We start from the raw sequence: 15551 nt of genomic DNA on the forward strand, positions 1-15551 counted from the left end.
ATAAGATTCTTAAAATTTAGTGATCTGGTGGTAATAACTTTATATATATATATATATATATATATATATATATATATATATATATATATATATATATATATATATATATATATATATATATATATATATATATATATATAATATGTGCTTGTGTCTGGTTTGTGTGTGTATGTGTGTACATTATGTATGATTGTGTTCTATCTAAACTATTTTTAAATGGTGTCTTTATTTTTGTTCTATCACCTGTATCTTCAGAAAATTCCAGTGAACTCTGAATAGTGTTTTCTAGATATTTAGCTGCAAAGAGAAAAAAATCTAACTTCACATATGACATGAGAGCTAGTTTCAAAGGAAATAAAAATTTACTTTCTTCTCATACCACGGACGTAATGTTAAATTGAAACCCTTGAATAATTTCTTATATATATATATATATATATATATATATATATATATATATATATATATATATATATATATATATATATATATATATATATATATATATATATATATATATATATATATATATATATATATATATATGTATATATATATATATATATATATATATATATATATATATATATATATATATATATATATATATATATATATATATATATACATACATATATATATATATATATATATATATATATATATATATATATATATATATATATATATATATATTTTGTGTGTGTTTGTGTACGCTGCATCCTTTCAGTGTTTCCTCTTCAAAATTCATTTTTGGTACTAGTCTGCCGTGCGGAGGACAAGTGAATCATTGAAGCTGCCAACTGAACGCCGTAAAGATAGTGCGCATGAAGCCTCTTGAGGGCATACAATGACTGCAAAAAGAAAAACCCTAACGTGCGGTCCGTGTGTTATGCTACATCAAATGAGTATTGTAATGTGTTTGTTTCAGGTAATGACGAACAGATTTCTCTCTTAATACGATAGTAATGGCATAAATACAACAATAAATGGAAGTTAGGAAATGGCGTTATCTTTAGAAAATAAGAATCATGTATTGAAGAAAACCTTTCAGAAATAGTGATCATCATTCATAGTTGATTACTATTTTGCTCCATCTTACTTGAACCCAGACTCTAACCTTGTTAAAATAACATTTGCATGTTCCTGTGTTCGAATGACATTTCTAGGCTTATTACTAATTTCTGTGCAATATACAAACATATATTATAGTAAAACATAATTAATCTTAGTAAAGCTTTAAATATTTCCCTTCTATCGAATTGAATAGAATATAGGATTTAGGCCAAGGGCCAAGCACTAGGACCTATGAGGTCATTCAGCGCTGAAACAGAAATTGACAGTAAAAGGTTTGAAAGGGATAATTGGAGGAAAACCTAGCAGTTGCAATATGAATCAATTCTTAGGAGAGGGTGGAAAGTAAGATAGAAGAAAGAGAATATGAAAGGAAGTAGAGCGAAAGGAATGAAAGGGGTTGCAGTTAGGGGCCGAAGGCACGCTGCAAAGAACCTTAAGTAATGCCTACCGTACACCGCATGAGGTGCACTGAAGGCACTAGCCTCCCTACAGGGATTTCCCTTCTGTCGAACTCTACTCAAGTGGTGCAGGTATATCAATGCACTATTTTCTCCTACAAAAATATTTTCAGTAAATCATGAAATACCCTGAAATAGACTGAAAACGCACGAATGTTATGTCAGACCGGAAAAGGAAAACTACCCTTTGTCCTATGCGAAACAAACGATCAAATCAAATATTCCATTTAACCTAGTCTCTTGTGAGGCGGGTCTCCTTGTTTACAAGTGAGAGGTAAGAGATATACACATCGTGTCCTTCACAGCTTTATTTTACAAACTTCATTTTACAAGGGTGCGTCTTCAGTTATGGATCTAGAAAAATTCCTCTCGCCTGCATGTCACCTTTTTCTAGTCCTTTACGGAAATGCCGTAGATTACACATGTCTTTCTAGTATTTTTTGTTGTTCTTAGTATTTTACGAGTCCTGTGGCTATGACAGTACAGAAATAGAGCTAGTAAACATAGCCATATCACACATGCAAGTTAGGGTAGATGAGTGGTAGCCATGGAAAAAAGGATCATTCTCAGGCTAACGATTATTATTATTATTATAATTATTATTATTATTATTTTACTATTATTATTATTATTAGGTTCAACTAACAACAAGTAAAAAGTGCGCCGAGGTTTCTTTGGTGCAATCAAGTTTTCTGTACAGCCGCTACAGCGTGTAATCAAGACTACCAAAAATGGATCTATCTTTTGGTGGTCTCAGTGTAATGCTGTATGAGCCGCGCCCATGAAACTTTAACCACGGCCTGGTGGTGGCTTATCCTATATCGTTGCCAGAAGCACGATTATGAGTAACTTTAACCTTAAATAAAATAAAAACTACTGAGGCAAGAGAGCTGCAATTTGATGATTGGATAGTGGAAGATCAACATACCAATTCGCAGCCCTCTAACCTCAGTAGTTTTTAAGATCTGAGGACAGACAGAAAAAGTTCAGACAGGAAAAAGTTGAGACGGACAGACAAAGCCGGCACAATTGTTTTCCCTTACAGAAAACTGAAAATCAACAATAGCAATAAGACCCACACCTGTAAACTGGTAGCAGCACCTGCTGGGAACAAAAAGAAAACAAGGCTCGGAGCTACCAGCCTCACCCTTAAACAAGTAAAAAAATGCGGCGAAGTTTCTTCGGCGCAGTCCTTAAACAAGTAAAAAAAATGCGCTGAAGTTTCTTCGGCGCAATCAAGTTTTCAGTACATCATATAATCTAGGCCCCCGAAAATTAATCTATCTTTCGGTGGTCTCGGTAAGTGCTGTATGAGCCGCGGCCCATGAAACTTTAACCTCAGCCCTGTGGTGGCCCGGCCTATATCGTTGCTAGACGCACGATTTTGGCTAACTTTAACCTTAAATAAAATGAAAACTACTGAGGCTAGAGGGCTACAATTTGCCATGTTTGATGATTGGAGGGTGGATGATCAACCAATACCAATTTGCAGCCCTCTAGCGTCGGTAATTTTTTAAGATCTGAGGGGGTGGACAGAAAAAGGCCAGACAGAAACAATACGGACGGACAGACAAAGCCGGCACAATAGTTTTCTTTTCAGAAAACTAAAACCTGAGTTGAGAAAATAGAAGGATGTATCCTTCGAATTTCCATATATGAAAAATGAGCCAGTAAACTTGCTTGAGTGCAGGAGACAATGTACATTGCTACAAAGGTAAAGTACAATAGCAAGATAATCCATTGCACTTACATAATTTTTCCAAGCGCAAAACGTTGTCGGACTGACTGACTGACAACTTCACTATCTCCGACCAGTGAACGGCTCCCAAAGGAAAAGATCTGAAATTTTGTGTAAGTGTGTCCTTTTTATCTTATTTATGGTAATTTTGATTCCATTAGTAATTAAATCTCTTCGTTTTTACCTTTTTAAACATAGACCATCTCTATGATGCTATTTTTAAATTCTATTTATTGTATTTGAATTTTCATTAATTTTCACCATAGCGCTGAATGATTCATGGGTTCCGTGTTGATTTTGAACCTAAATTTTATATTCCACTCCACTGATGCCCTGTCATTTCACCTTATTTTGTTCCTGTGCTCAGTAAAGGCAATGAAATATCGCTGGTTTGTCTTGAACAGCACGAAAAATTAGTAAATAAATATATCAACGGATATAGAGAATACTTATTTATTTGCTTGAAGATCACAAAATTTAACCGATTTCCTTTCTATTACCAAATGACCTCGAAGAAAAGCGGAAACATCACTAAGTAACAAGGTGAAAGGAGGCATCGTAAAAATACTGTAAGGGAAGACGCCAATTAAACCTATACAACACAATTCCTCTTAGGTCTCTATATATCTTATGTTGAAAGACGCATCAAAATATGGCTGGGAGTTGCAACCCTTTCATATATTGCATAGAAAGTGTTATTGTTATCATTCATATTCAACATTCGGGACTCAGTTCACTTAAATAGTAAACCTATGCTTTAGCAACCACACTACAGGGGATTTAGTTGCCATACCATATATATATATATATATATATATATATATATATATATATATATATATATATATATATATATATATATATATATATATATATATATATATATATATATATATATATATATATATATATATATATATAGTAATAATTTCATGTAAATCATTCATGATTAACTTAGTATTTTTGCTTTGTTTTCTTAAGTCACAAAAGGCTGGGTTAGGGTCTTTTTCCCGCCACCACAGGTTTTTCTGTATGTAAGTGGTACCTCACCCATGAGTGTTTTTTTTTTTTTTTTTTTTTTTTTTTTTTTAGGTCGTTTGATGGCTTGTCTGCCCTTTCCTTGTTATCTCGTTCTCTCATACATTGTGTAAACCTTTGGGTGAGTATGCAAGAGTGTGCTCGGTTATTTCATACTGGAAGTACAGTTTTTACCTATGGCTTTACGTTGCTAGTGTCTTTGGAAGGTTAGATAACGCCTTGGAGGATTGTTTAAAGGACGCCTTCACCTACAGAGGGTTACCTCTTCTTGGACCGGTGCGTGCCTCCCGGAGTTCTCCATTGCTTTCACTGCTATACCCGCTCTACCTGCGGGTGTGATTATAGGGGCTTCACAACTGCCACTCCTGCCATGCTTGTCCTTCAGAGTTGTGACAAGGCTTGCTCTGAACTTTTCACCTGATAAGGATATATGAATTATTCATTCTTTCTGTGAGTCAATGATGCGTGTTAATATTCACCCTACCAGTGTGGAGTGTTTTCTTTGTGCTTCTTTGACAGCCTTATTTGTGCCTTATTTTTACAGTTAATAATGAATACCTAAAGACAAAAGATTTACCGTTTATAATTGAAGGTACCAAAAAGAATATATATATATATATATATATATATATATATATATATATATATATATATATATATATATATATATATATATATATATATATATATATATATATATATATATATATATATATATATGTGTATATATATATATATATATATATATATATATATATATATATATATATATATATATATATATATATATATAAATTCAGACCTTCTGCCATTTTAAAAATACATTATATTTAATAAAATACACTCCCCAACCTAAATGAAGGTGTGAGAGGGCAATTTCCAGCAAAAGCACGCAGGAGGTCTTCTTCTACTTTATCATAAATGCATTTTCTCATTGTTTTGCCACTCCCTAAGCTTCTAATCCTACACTCCATCTTCGCTCTTATGCTGGGGCAGAATCCTCCTCATTCCAGATCACTCCAATGAAGATGAAGTCAAACAGACTACCAACCAGTCACATGACCCAAGACAGAGGTCTGAGTATGCCCTGGGAAGAAATCAGGGCGCCAGAAGCCGGCATATAGCTACACCGTTATATCGCTCAGTGAGTGAGCGAGTTGCCCTGGGAGGACTTCTTTCCCTATCCTACCTAACAAGTTAAACGTACGACACTGCAGTGAAGGCAGTCATAAGGGCTAATTGGAACCCAGCCTTGCTCTGGAACTAAGGAAATAGACCTTATGTCAAACAGGTATCTCTCAATAGGGAAGGGATTTTTGCCCAGTCTAATTTCCATAATTCTCTCGACTTTCAATTCACAAACTTTCCCTTACTTGTGAATCCCTTTTCAATTGGCAATCAAGTGATTAAATGTCCTTTGCTTAATGAGTTATCTTTGCTGAATTTAATAAGTGAAATAGTGTGACTTAATAAGTGAATTCAGTGCCTCCTCTAGCCTTAGACTTTGTTCATTTACTTCTTAGGCCTGTATGTTCATTTTAATAATCAACGAAGCTCTCTCTGTGTTTTCAAGAGATGCTCTTTCACATGTGCAAGCAATCTACCTTCGTATCCCTGTTACCAGTTCGCCAGCTTACTACATGATATGTGGTGAATTCTTGTTTTGTGAATGTTGTTTTTCAAGCATTGTTTCAAAGCCACATGGATATTCCATGCACTGGAGTACCATACTTGATCCATAAAATTTTTAGTCATATATATATATATATATATATATATATATATATATATATATATATATATATATATATATATATATATATATATATATTGTTACGATGTGATCAAGCAACTGGTTATTACACAAATGGGCCAACAAATCTGTTGTGCAAATGATAATACGAAAAGTTACCTCACATCAACCAAGTACTTGAAACCTCATAACAAAGAGTGACTGAATCTCTAAAGGTATAATGATCCCATAAACTTATTTATATCTTGAGAAAATCTATGTAACTTTATCAAGTTATGGATGAGGTAACAACTATTAAGTTATATCCAGATTAGTGGAATGTGGGTTATCTTCAACCAGCACTGTAGCTGCCTCTCTGGTTCTATTTTACCTAGATAAGTCTCAGGTGAACAAACAGATACATCACTTACCTTGTACACACTCATTAATGTCCCTAATTACTGGTGATCAAAATGAAACGCTATGTTTTAAAAACTTTAAACAAACAGGTTTATTTCTAAGTTCAAAAATTATATGTAAAGTTCAGAATCTCAAAAGATTTACCATTAATTGACAACAGTGTAAGATTCAAGTATTTCTTAATCAAGTTTAAATCCCAAAACTTTAATTTATCACGAAAACAATCTGGTTAGGTAAGAATCAAAATATTAACTATCACCCAAGTGCCAAGTATTTACCTGATTTAACCATTACAAACAGTCACCAAAATACTACTGACTGGAATCCACATAACATTCTCCAAAATCTCAATAACAGGTAGGCACTAACAAAATGCTAAGAAATCACTAGCAAAACACAGTAACAATGAAATAATAATAATGTGATAGCACAGACATATAAGAATGCAATTTGCAAAAAATGGAAATACAACAATCACCAATAATGTGCTTAAAGATTATATCAATCTTTCACACTAACTTTTCCCTATAAAAAGAAAAGTTAAACTCACGTCTTTCTAAGACTTATTCAAAAACAGCAATTCTCTTTTTACCAAGAATATCACTTTACAAAACTCAGTAGTCACCACATTACCTTTTGTAATGATTACACTATTACATCTCCTCAACACTTGCACAAAATATTCCTGATCACCCTCTACAAAATTAACACACTCCTGGGGTGAGTTTAACAGAGCTTTTACAACTAGATATGGGATTATCGAGAGACAGAGAGAGAGAGAAAGGGATCTTTCTCTGAGAACTCTTTCTAGCAGACTACTGGTGTCTTTAGAAAACACTGCACTTTTAACTCTCATAGGCCCTTTCAGAATACTCGAGAATACACATAGGATGTTCACACAGAATACACGTGTATAAATACACATAAACACACGTATACAAAGTATACAAATACACAAGGGTGAGCTTAGAGAGCGATACCACCCTTATCTTTACATGATGGACATTTCCTGTTCAGAGTTTACCAAACCTTTTGTCAGCCTAACGCAGCTGGGTAAACAATGAAAAATGCCTTTTAAACCCAAAGCGACACTACTTATCTGCTGTTCCTCTTTCTCTCTTTCTCAGATTACAAACAGAATAAGCAAAGGGGCATACAAAATTTATCCACGAGTATTGGAAGATAAGCCCACGAGTCATAAAGCTAACTACAAAGAATTTTCTTTTTGTTTATTCAACCTTTGATCTTTTAGGATTCAAACCCATTATTCCTTTATCATATACAGAGTGCGTGGAATTTATAAGCGCTCGTGTTCAGTGAATAATATTGCATACCTGCTTTTTCCATTTAGTGCTTCAGCCCATATAAATTCTCGTACGCCATCACTCACACAGACAACTAATTACTTACACGTTTATCTACTGCTGTGCACGAGTGGGTATTTCTCATTCAAGACTTGCGTATGCCGCAAGCGCAAAATTGCATATTGAGTGCCATACCCATATCCTCCCTCTCCACATGTCATGGAGAAGGCTTCCTTTCCCCATGTCAGGAAGCAATCTCTAGTTCATAAAACTAGCCACCCACAAGTGTCACACCCCAGTTTCCCCTTCCCACAGTGCCACTAATTTGAGGCACTGTAAACCAACCAAATTACTGAAGCACTTATCTTTCTTCTTTCCCTTTCCTTTCTCACTGACTGTCTGCCGGCATCTCTCCTTTCCCTCTTACTCCTTGATTACCTTCTGCCTCAGGCAGAGTCCCACTCCTTCAGTGCTGGTTGATTGCACTGACCTTTAGTATTGCTCCATGGAGCACACCGGCACCACAGTGCTACCCAATCAAAATAACCGCTCATAAACCACTGGACCTGTATCTGATATACAGAGTGATACCAATAATGTATCTGCCCATAAAGACCGCAGCCCCTTCAGGATCACTCCCATTTCCTAATTGTTTCCGCCCATAAGGAATATTATACCTTCAGGAGCACTTCCATATCTACCAGCGTATCTGCCCATAAGGATCAGACTTCCTTCAGGATCGCTCCATCAGTGTGACCTTCATACGGCACACTGAACCACAGTGCCACCTTATTAAAAGGGTGCCACACCACTGAAGTGCCACCAAATTACGGGACACTTCCCACATCGTCACAGACCTTTCCTCTAGAAACGCCCAGTCATCCCACTTAGCCGCCCTTCACCACCAGCAACATGGCAACAGAGGAGTACCAAGCCTTCATGAATTTAGGGAAGGAGGCCGGGCTCTCGGGAGCCACACTCACCAAGTGGATCAAAGAACAGGTAGCAGTACAAAGACAGAGAGAAGCCGAGCAGAGGAGAGAAGAAGAAGAAAGAGAACAGAGAAAAAGACAGCACGAGCTAGCCGTTCAAAGATAAGGAGCTCGAGTTGGACAGAGCCAGGAGGGAAAGCGCAGAAGCTCTAGCATCCCAACAAGCCTCTAGCCCCACACCTGCTGCCTTAAATGCTCCACTATCAAGCCTTAATGCCCTAGTCCCCAAGTGGACTGAGAAAGACCTGGAAGCATGGCTTGAGGAGGTCGAGGCACTCTTCGATAATTTCAACACCACTGAGGCCGAGAAGACCTTAGTGCTGACCAAACACCTGGCAGCAAAAGCAAAGGCAGCCCTCTGCTCACTGGAGCAGATTCAGAGAGGCGATATGGCCACAGTCCGTGAGGTAATAGCCAGGGCATACGAAATCACCCCTGAGAAGTGGCGACAACGGTTCCGAGGTCTGGCCAAGGAAGCTAGCTGGTCCTGGACAGAATGGGCCTGTCACAAGACTCAGGCTGGGACCCACTGGGTCGACTCCCTGAGATGCACAACTTTCAAGGACTATTTAACAGACCATGTTGAAGGATCTTTTCCAATGTGTGTGCCTGGGCCTCTGGCTGTGTACCTCAGTGATAAGTAACCCCCACTCTCAGGGAAGCCTGCCGTTTGGCTGATGTCTGAGAAATGTTTAATGTGTCTCACAGCACTTTTCAACGGTGTGTAGTGCCACCCGGATACCTCACAGGTTCAACACACCCATGGAACGGACCACCTAGCAAATCTACTTGCACCATCTGCAAGAGGTACAGTCATGCCGAAGCCGAGTACCACTACAAGGCAGACAACAACCAGGGCAACAAACAACGGCAGCCTACCAATAACCGCCGCTCTTCCTCTCCTTCTACCTCCACACCACCTTCCCAGCAGACTGTCACTGCCGGGAGATCATCCCATCCCAGGGAATCCTGCCGAGGCTGTGGAGCTCCAGGGCACTCTTCTTCCGGGTATCCTGCCTACTAGAAACATGTGCCTTATCCCCGGCATGTCAACCAGATTAGTGCCACCTCCTCCCTGGCTGTGCCGCCAGAGAGGTCTCATCCTGAGCAGGTCTGGACTCAGTCTATCTCAGTGGCCCCCCTGGATGGCTGTAGCCCACCAGTGCACCTACCAGCTACTGCCGACACAGGCTCGGATATTAGCCGGATTGATCGGGCTAAAGTGCCAGTCAGTGCCACAGTAGACAAGCAAACCAGGTGGACGGTAACCTCGGTAGATGAACAATACTTGGCCATTTCCACAGTAGAACTCAGAGTGATCACCCCTTGGAGCACCCAAACTCACCGCCTTGGAGTGGTGAAACGTATTTGGCACGGAGTGGAATTCATGCTAGGACGAGACATCCTCTGGGGATGTCCCACACCCACGCCACTCTGTTGCCTGACTGCCTCTGCCAGTGAGGCCATGCCAAAACTTCCTGAGCAGAACACAGTCTCTGTGACAGCTGTGCCACCATCAGCCCAACCTTCCGTTTGCCCAAGAGTGAACTGGACCCACCAGTATCTAAACCATTCCAGGCCTAGTCTGCGAATCTCAACACTGGACGGCCACCAAAAAACTCCTCTCTCACCACAAAGGGATACTACTAAATACCGCCACAGGACCTGCAACATAAGAGGGCACTCCGAAGGATGGTCAAAGTGCCCAGCAAGCTAGCCACAGCTGCCCCCATTTCCACAACCAACCCAAGAGGCTTGGCCCTCTCCCCAAGAGAGGATTCTCTGTTGCCTATCACTCCAGGTACACCGAGGGGTTTTGCATCCCCGGGTCCCTCCTCAGCCTCGCCTGAATCCATTTTGCTGCCAGTGCCACTTGTGAGCACTGGTCAGTGCCAAGCTCTGCCTATCTTGGCCGGAATCTCCATACTAGCCTTAATCCCTATGCCTGGCTCCGAGTTAGTGCCAGTGCCGGATCTAAAACCTGACATGGATCCTCCTACAGGAAATCCACCTATCCTCACAGTGGTCATCGCCCATTGTGAGCCTCCAACCACCGATGTTTCTTCTTCCAACTCTCTTCCACCTGCCGAGGATGACCATCTGGCAGGCCTGGTCATTACCTCTTTTCTGGTCAACCAGGAACTGTCCAGCTAGGATGCAGACACTGGCTCCAGTCCCACAATGCTTGTCGCAACAGTCAAAGTAGGAGACCAGCCTGTAGCTACTGAGGCTGCCCTGATCCTGCTCCTGACGGTGCTCCTGGCTATTCTCCAGAGTTGGTACTGTCATCACCTCCTAGGAATGGCATAGCCAGAACTTAGAGGTCCCCGAAGAAGAAGAAGAAGGGGTGGAAGAGATCCATTTAACACATCAGAGCCGCGAGCTTTCCTTGGCATTCATGCCCAGTTGGCACAGTGCTGCTTCCATCTCAGAGTGATCCTGGCACCTGCCCAGAAAAGGTAGCCTGCATGATATCTGCCCCAGTCGTATTAACTCCTAACACCTTAGGCATTTATAACATACTAACCTTTTTCCAACTAACCTCCTTCAAAACTATCACCTACTCAAACTGGTACCTCCCTTAATTGCATACCGTGATTTACCCGTCAGGTTACTCATGTTTAATTTTGTAGCGTGCATTTTAAAGCATTGCGTAACTCATAATTCATTGTGTGCCATTTGTCATTGCCAACTCTTTCAGTGCCAGAGTCGTAGGATAGTAGGTCAGGTTAATTTTTTACTATGTGCATTTGCCTAGGAGTAGAGTTCTCCTGTCATTAGAGACAGTTAGTACAAGTGTCTATAACCTTAGATAGGTCAAGCCTGTTGTAGTAAGTAAGTTAGCCAACCGAGTACCCCTCATAGCAGTTAGGTAGGTGGATTTAGGTATTGCAGTGCCCTGCACATCTCATGTAGGGACGCTAGTTGACTAGTAGGGATGAATGACTTTCTTAGCCAAGACCTTCGAATGCCTTTTCAAAGGGGGGACCTTTCACGTATTTTAATCCATCCCGCCTATTCCGCCCGGTAATATATTAAATCTTATGAACAATGTCTTTCGCAGTAGCAACGAAGAGCCAATTTAATGGTGGGAGAGAGACATTAAGCCTCTTGTTTTGACTGTATGTAGGGGCAGATTCCCTTTTCCCCACCCTGACATCGCCTGACCTGGGGTAAAGGACAATGACACACTTTAGCTTTCTCCCCCTCATCCCCCTCAATCACATGATCAGTCAATGCATTTCCTTCATTAGGGTAGAAGAGACTAGGAAGTTTGTTAAGCATAAAAGGCGAAAGCCTTTTGAAGGAGGGGCTATTACTTTGAGCCTCAGGGACTTAGTTATAAGGCCTCTTTCCCTGTGACCCTTTAATGGCTGTAAGACTTGCTTTCAGATGTGACCTGCTTGCGCATGAACAAACGCACTCGAAGATGTTGTTTGAACCAAGAAGCACGAGGTGAGACGCCAGGGATGCACTTAGAAAAAACCTTCTCCTGTGGTAGTGGACAAGTGCCAGCGACCTAGTTTGTCTTGTAAAGAGCTCATGCAACAGCATCAAGTATGTCTGAGTAGCGGTCTACTGCCAGTACAATTCTTTCTCTCATCGTAAATTTCTCCCCAGCTCCTAATTTTCAATTTTTCCATTCTCCTTCAAGCTCCCCCTTGTTTTGAGATGGACAACAAAGCCCATGCTCTCTCTCCCCAGTGCCAATACAAGTTTCAGTGATCAGAAGTAGGCTACTCCCTCCATAGTGTTAAATAAGGGCTACTTAAATTAAGCACTCAAGTGATTAAATTCTCCCTAGTACCTAGGTTTCATGTGATAACTCCAGTGCATGCGATTACTAAGACTGGCTCTTTATTCCAGGAATCCTGCTTTGCACCTCAGTCAACCAAGCCTTGTAAATTACAGTAAGTCCCCTGGAATACTGCCGTATAGAAAATCCAAGAAAGTCTAGTTAGCGGCCCGTTGCAAGAAAGCCCCCTCAGCAGGTTAATTCACGCCTTATTTTGATGTCCAGTTAATGATGTGCCATTGACGTCCTTATGAATTTAATTCTTGCATCATTCTTACTTTTGTTGTTTGCTGGCTCTTCAACTCCCAGCGTCATTTCATTGCTTCATGTGTAAATAAATTCATTGTAGTGTAAGTGACTCCCTCATTTCCCATGGCTACCTCCCAATATTTGATCTAATTGGGTAAAATAAGGTAAGTGTAAATTTCCTCCCTGCATTTTGTTTGCAGACTGGTGCTCTCCTTTGGCCCAACTGGCAGTATCTAAATTAAAGTTAACCCCTTCCTTTCATTTTGTAAGTATATATATATATATATATATATATATATATATATATATATATATATATATATATATATATATATATATATATATATATATATATATATATATATATATATATGTATATATATATATATATATATATGAAAATAAGAAGGCCCATAAAACACTATTTAAACGTTGAAACCATATATTTCGGGCACTTGTTTCTGTGCCCCTGTTCACTGGTAGAATATGGACAGGTGGAAAGTTACAATGGTATATATACAAAAACATGAAGGTGTGGCCTTAGGCCTCCGATGTTAAGGAGGTGGCGTTTCTTAAGAAGGAGGAGAATGACCAAATTCCCTAGTGGTTTTTGGCCTCATTAGCTGCCGTTTGGCGATGGATCTGGCGGTCGCGTTTCTTGGGTCATCTTCTTCAAGAGGGGTCTGAGGATTAAGGTGTCGATGGCGTCCGATTTCCAATGTCCTCCTGACAGGTTCATATTGTTGGTTTGATTGATGATAGCAGATTCCAGCATCTTTCTTTTGTACGGACAGCTACTCTTGAAAACCAACTCCGCCCCCACTCCAGTTAATGACATGCCCTGTATTTCTAATATGTAGGAAAATTCCTGAACTCTCCGAAGCGTAACGTACTGATCTTTTGTGCTCTGTTATTCTTTGCGAGAGCGATCTACCTGTCTCGCCTACATAGATGTCATGACAATTACTACACGGTATCTTGTAAACTCCGGCTTCTTCCTTTTGTTATTTAAGTATACGTTAACGAGCGAACTCCCGATGGATTTGGGATAATGGAAAATGAAAGGATTATTAGAACTGAGTTGCTCGGTGGCCTTTTGGATGTTTTCATCGTATGGAAGCTTTATTTTGTTGTTGAAATCTATTTGTCTGTTGTGAGTGGGACCTCTGTAGTATATTTTATTCGCTTTATTAATAGCCCTCTCGATATTGTGTGGTGGATAGAGCAGTTGCGTTAGGTGTTGGCGAGAGGGCTATTAATAAAGCGAAGTAAAGTAAAGATATCATCTACGTATCTAAGCCAGATCATGTTATGGGGTTTGATAGACGACAAAAGTTCTGTTTCGAAATATTCCATGTACAAGTTTGCTAGAAGGGGTGATAGGGGACTTCCCATGCTACAGCCAAATTTTTGTTTGTAAAAATTACCATTGAAAGAAAACACGTTGTTAGTTACACAGAGGTTGATAAGTTTTAAAGTTTTATCTATGCCAAGAGGAAAATGGTCTTCATATGGTTGTAACTTCCTCTCTAAGAAAAAAAACACGTCGGCAATCGGGACTTTAGTAAATAATGAATCGACGTCTAGACTGAGCAGTTTGATGTTGTTTGAGGGGATGTTTAAACTATTAAATTTTTGTATGAAATCTTCTGCATGTTTGACGTGGGAGGATGAGAAGGTTCCTAGAAAGGGTGATAACAAGTCTGCGAGCCATTTTGATAATTTGTACATGAAAGAGCCCTGCTAGATATTATGGGGCGTAAAGGAATCCCATCTTTATGTGTTTTCGGGAGGCCGTAAAAATAGGGGAGAGAGGGGTTGATTACCTTGAATGTCTCTAGTAATTCTATGTCTTTTTATTGCCCCTATGGTTCTAACTGATTTGTTAAACTGAGCAGCAATATTTGTTGTAGGATCTTTCGTTAATTTGTCGTAGGTCTCGCATCGTTTAGAAGTTCTTGAACTTTATTGATGTATGTCTCCTTGTCTAACAGAACTATTTTCCCGTCTTTGTCAGATTTTGTGATGATGATATCCCCTTTTTCTTAAGCTAACTAATGCATTTTGGAATCTTTTCAGGAGCGAATTTTTTGTTGTTATTTTGCTCCAAGACATTTAGCAAAATGCCTTTGAGACATGCCTCTTTCTTGTCATAGTTGTTTTTGCAAAATGTTTATCAAAAGCAATTAGGAAATTAAGATTACTCTCGGGACCAGGTTTTAGAGCCAATGAAACTCCAAGATTTAAAACGATCTGTTCTTCTGCAGTGAGGGGATGGTTAGAGATTCAGCACATTATTGGGAAGGCCAAGATTATTCCATACGCTGTTCCTAATCAGTCTTTTTAATTTGTAGCACAAATTTCTGGAGTGGGACTCACTGTTTTCAATAGCACCTGATAGCACAAAATATGACATTTATGTAGGCGAGACAGGTAGATCGCTCTCGCAAAGAATAACAGAGCACAAAAGATCAGTACGTTACGCTTCGGAGAGTTCGGGAATTTTCCTACATATTAGAAATACAGGGCATGTCATTAACTGGAGTGGGGCGGAGTTGGTTTTCAAGAGTAGCTGTCCGTACAAAAGAAAGATGCTGGAATCTGCTATCATCAATCAAACCAACAATATGAACCTGTCAGGAGGACATTGGAAATCGGACGCCATTGACACCTTAATCCTCGCACCCCTTTTGAAGAAGATGACCCAAGAAACGCGACCGCCAGATCCATCGCCAAACGGGAGCTAA

The sequence above is a fragment of the Macrobrachium rosenbergii genome, chromosome 1 (assembly GCF_040412425.1).
Source record: "Macrobrachium rosenbergii isolate ZJJX-2024 chromosome 1, ASM4041242v1, whole genome shotgun sequence".
In the NCBI taxonomy this organism is placed as follows: domain Eukaryota; kingdom Metazoa; phylum Arthropoda; class Malacostraca; order Decapoda; family Palaemonidae; genus Macrobrachium; species Macrobrachium rosenbergii.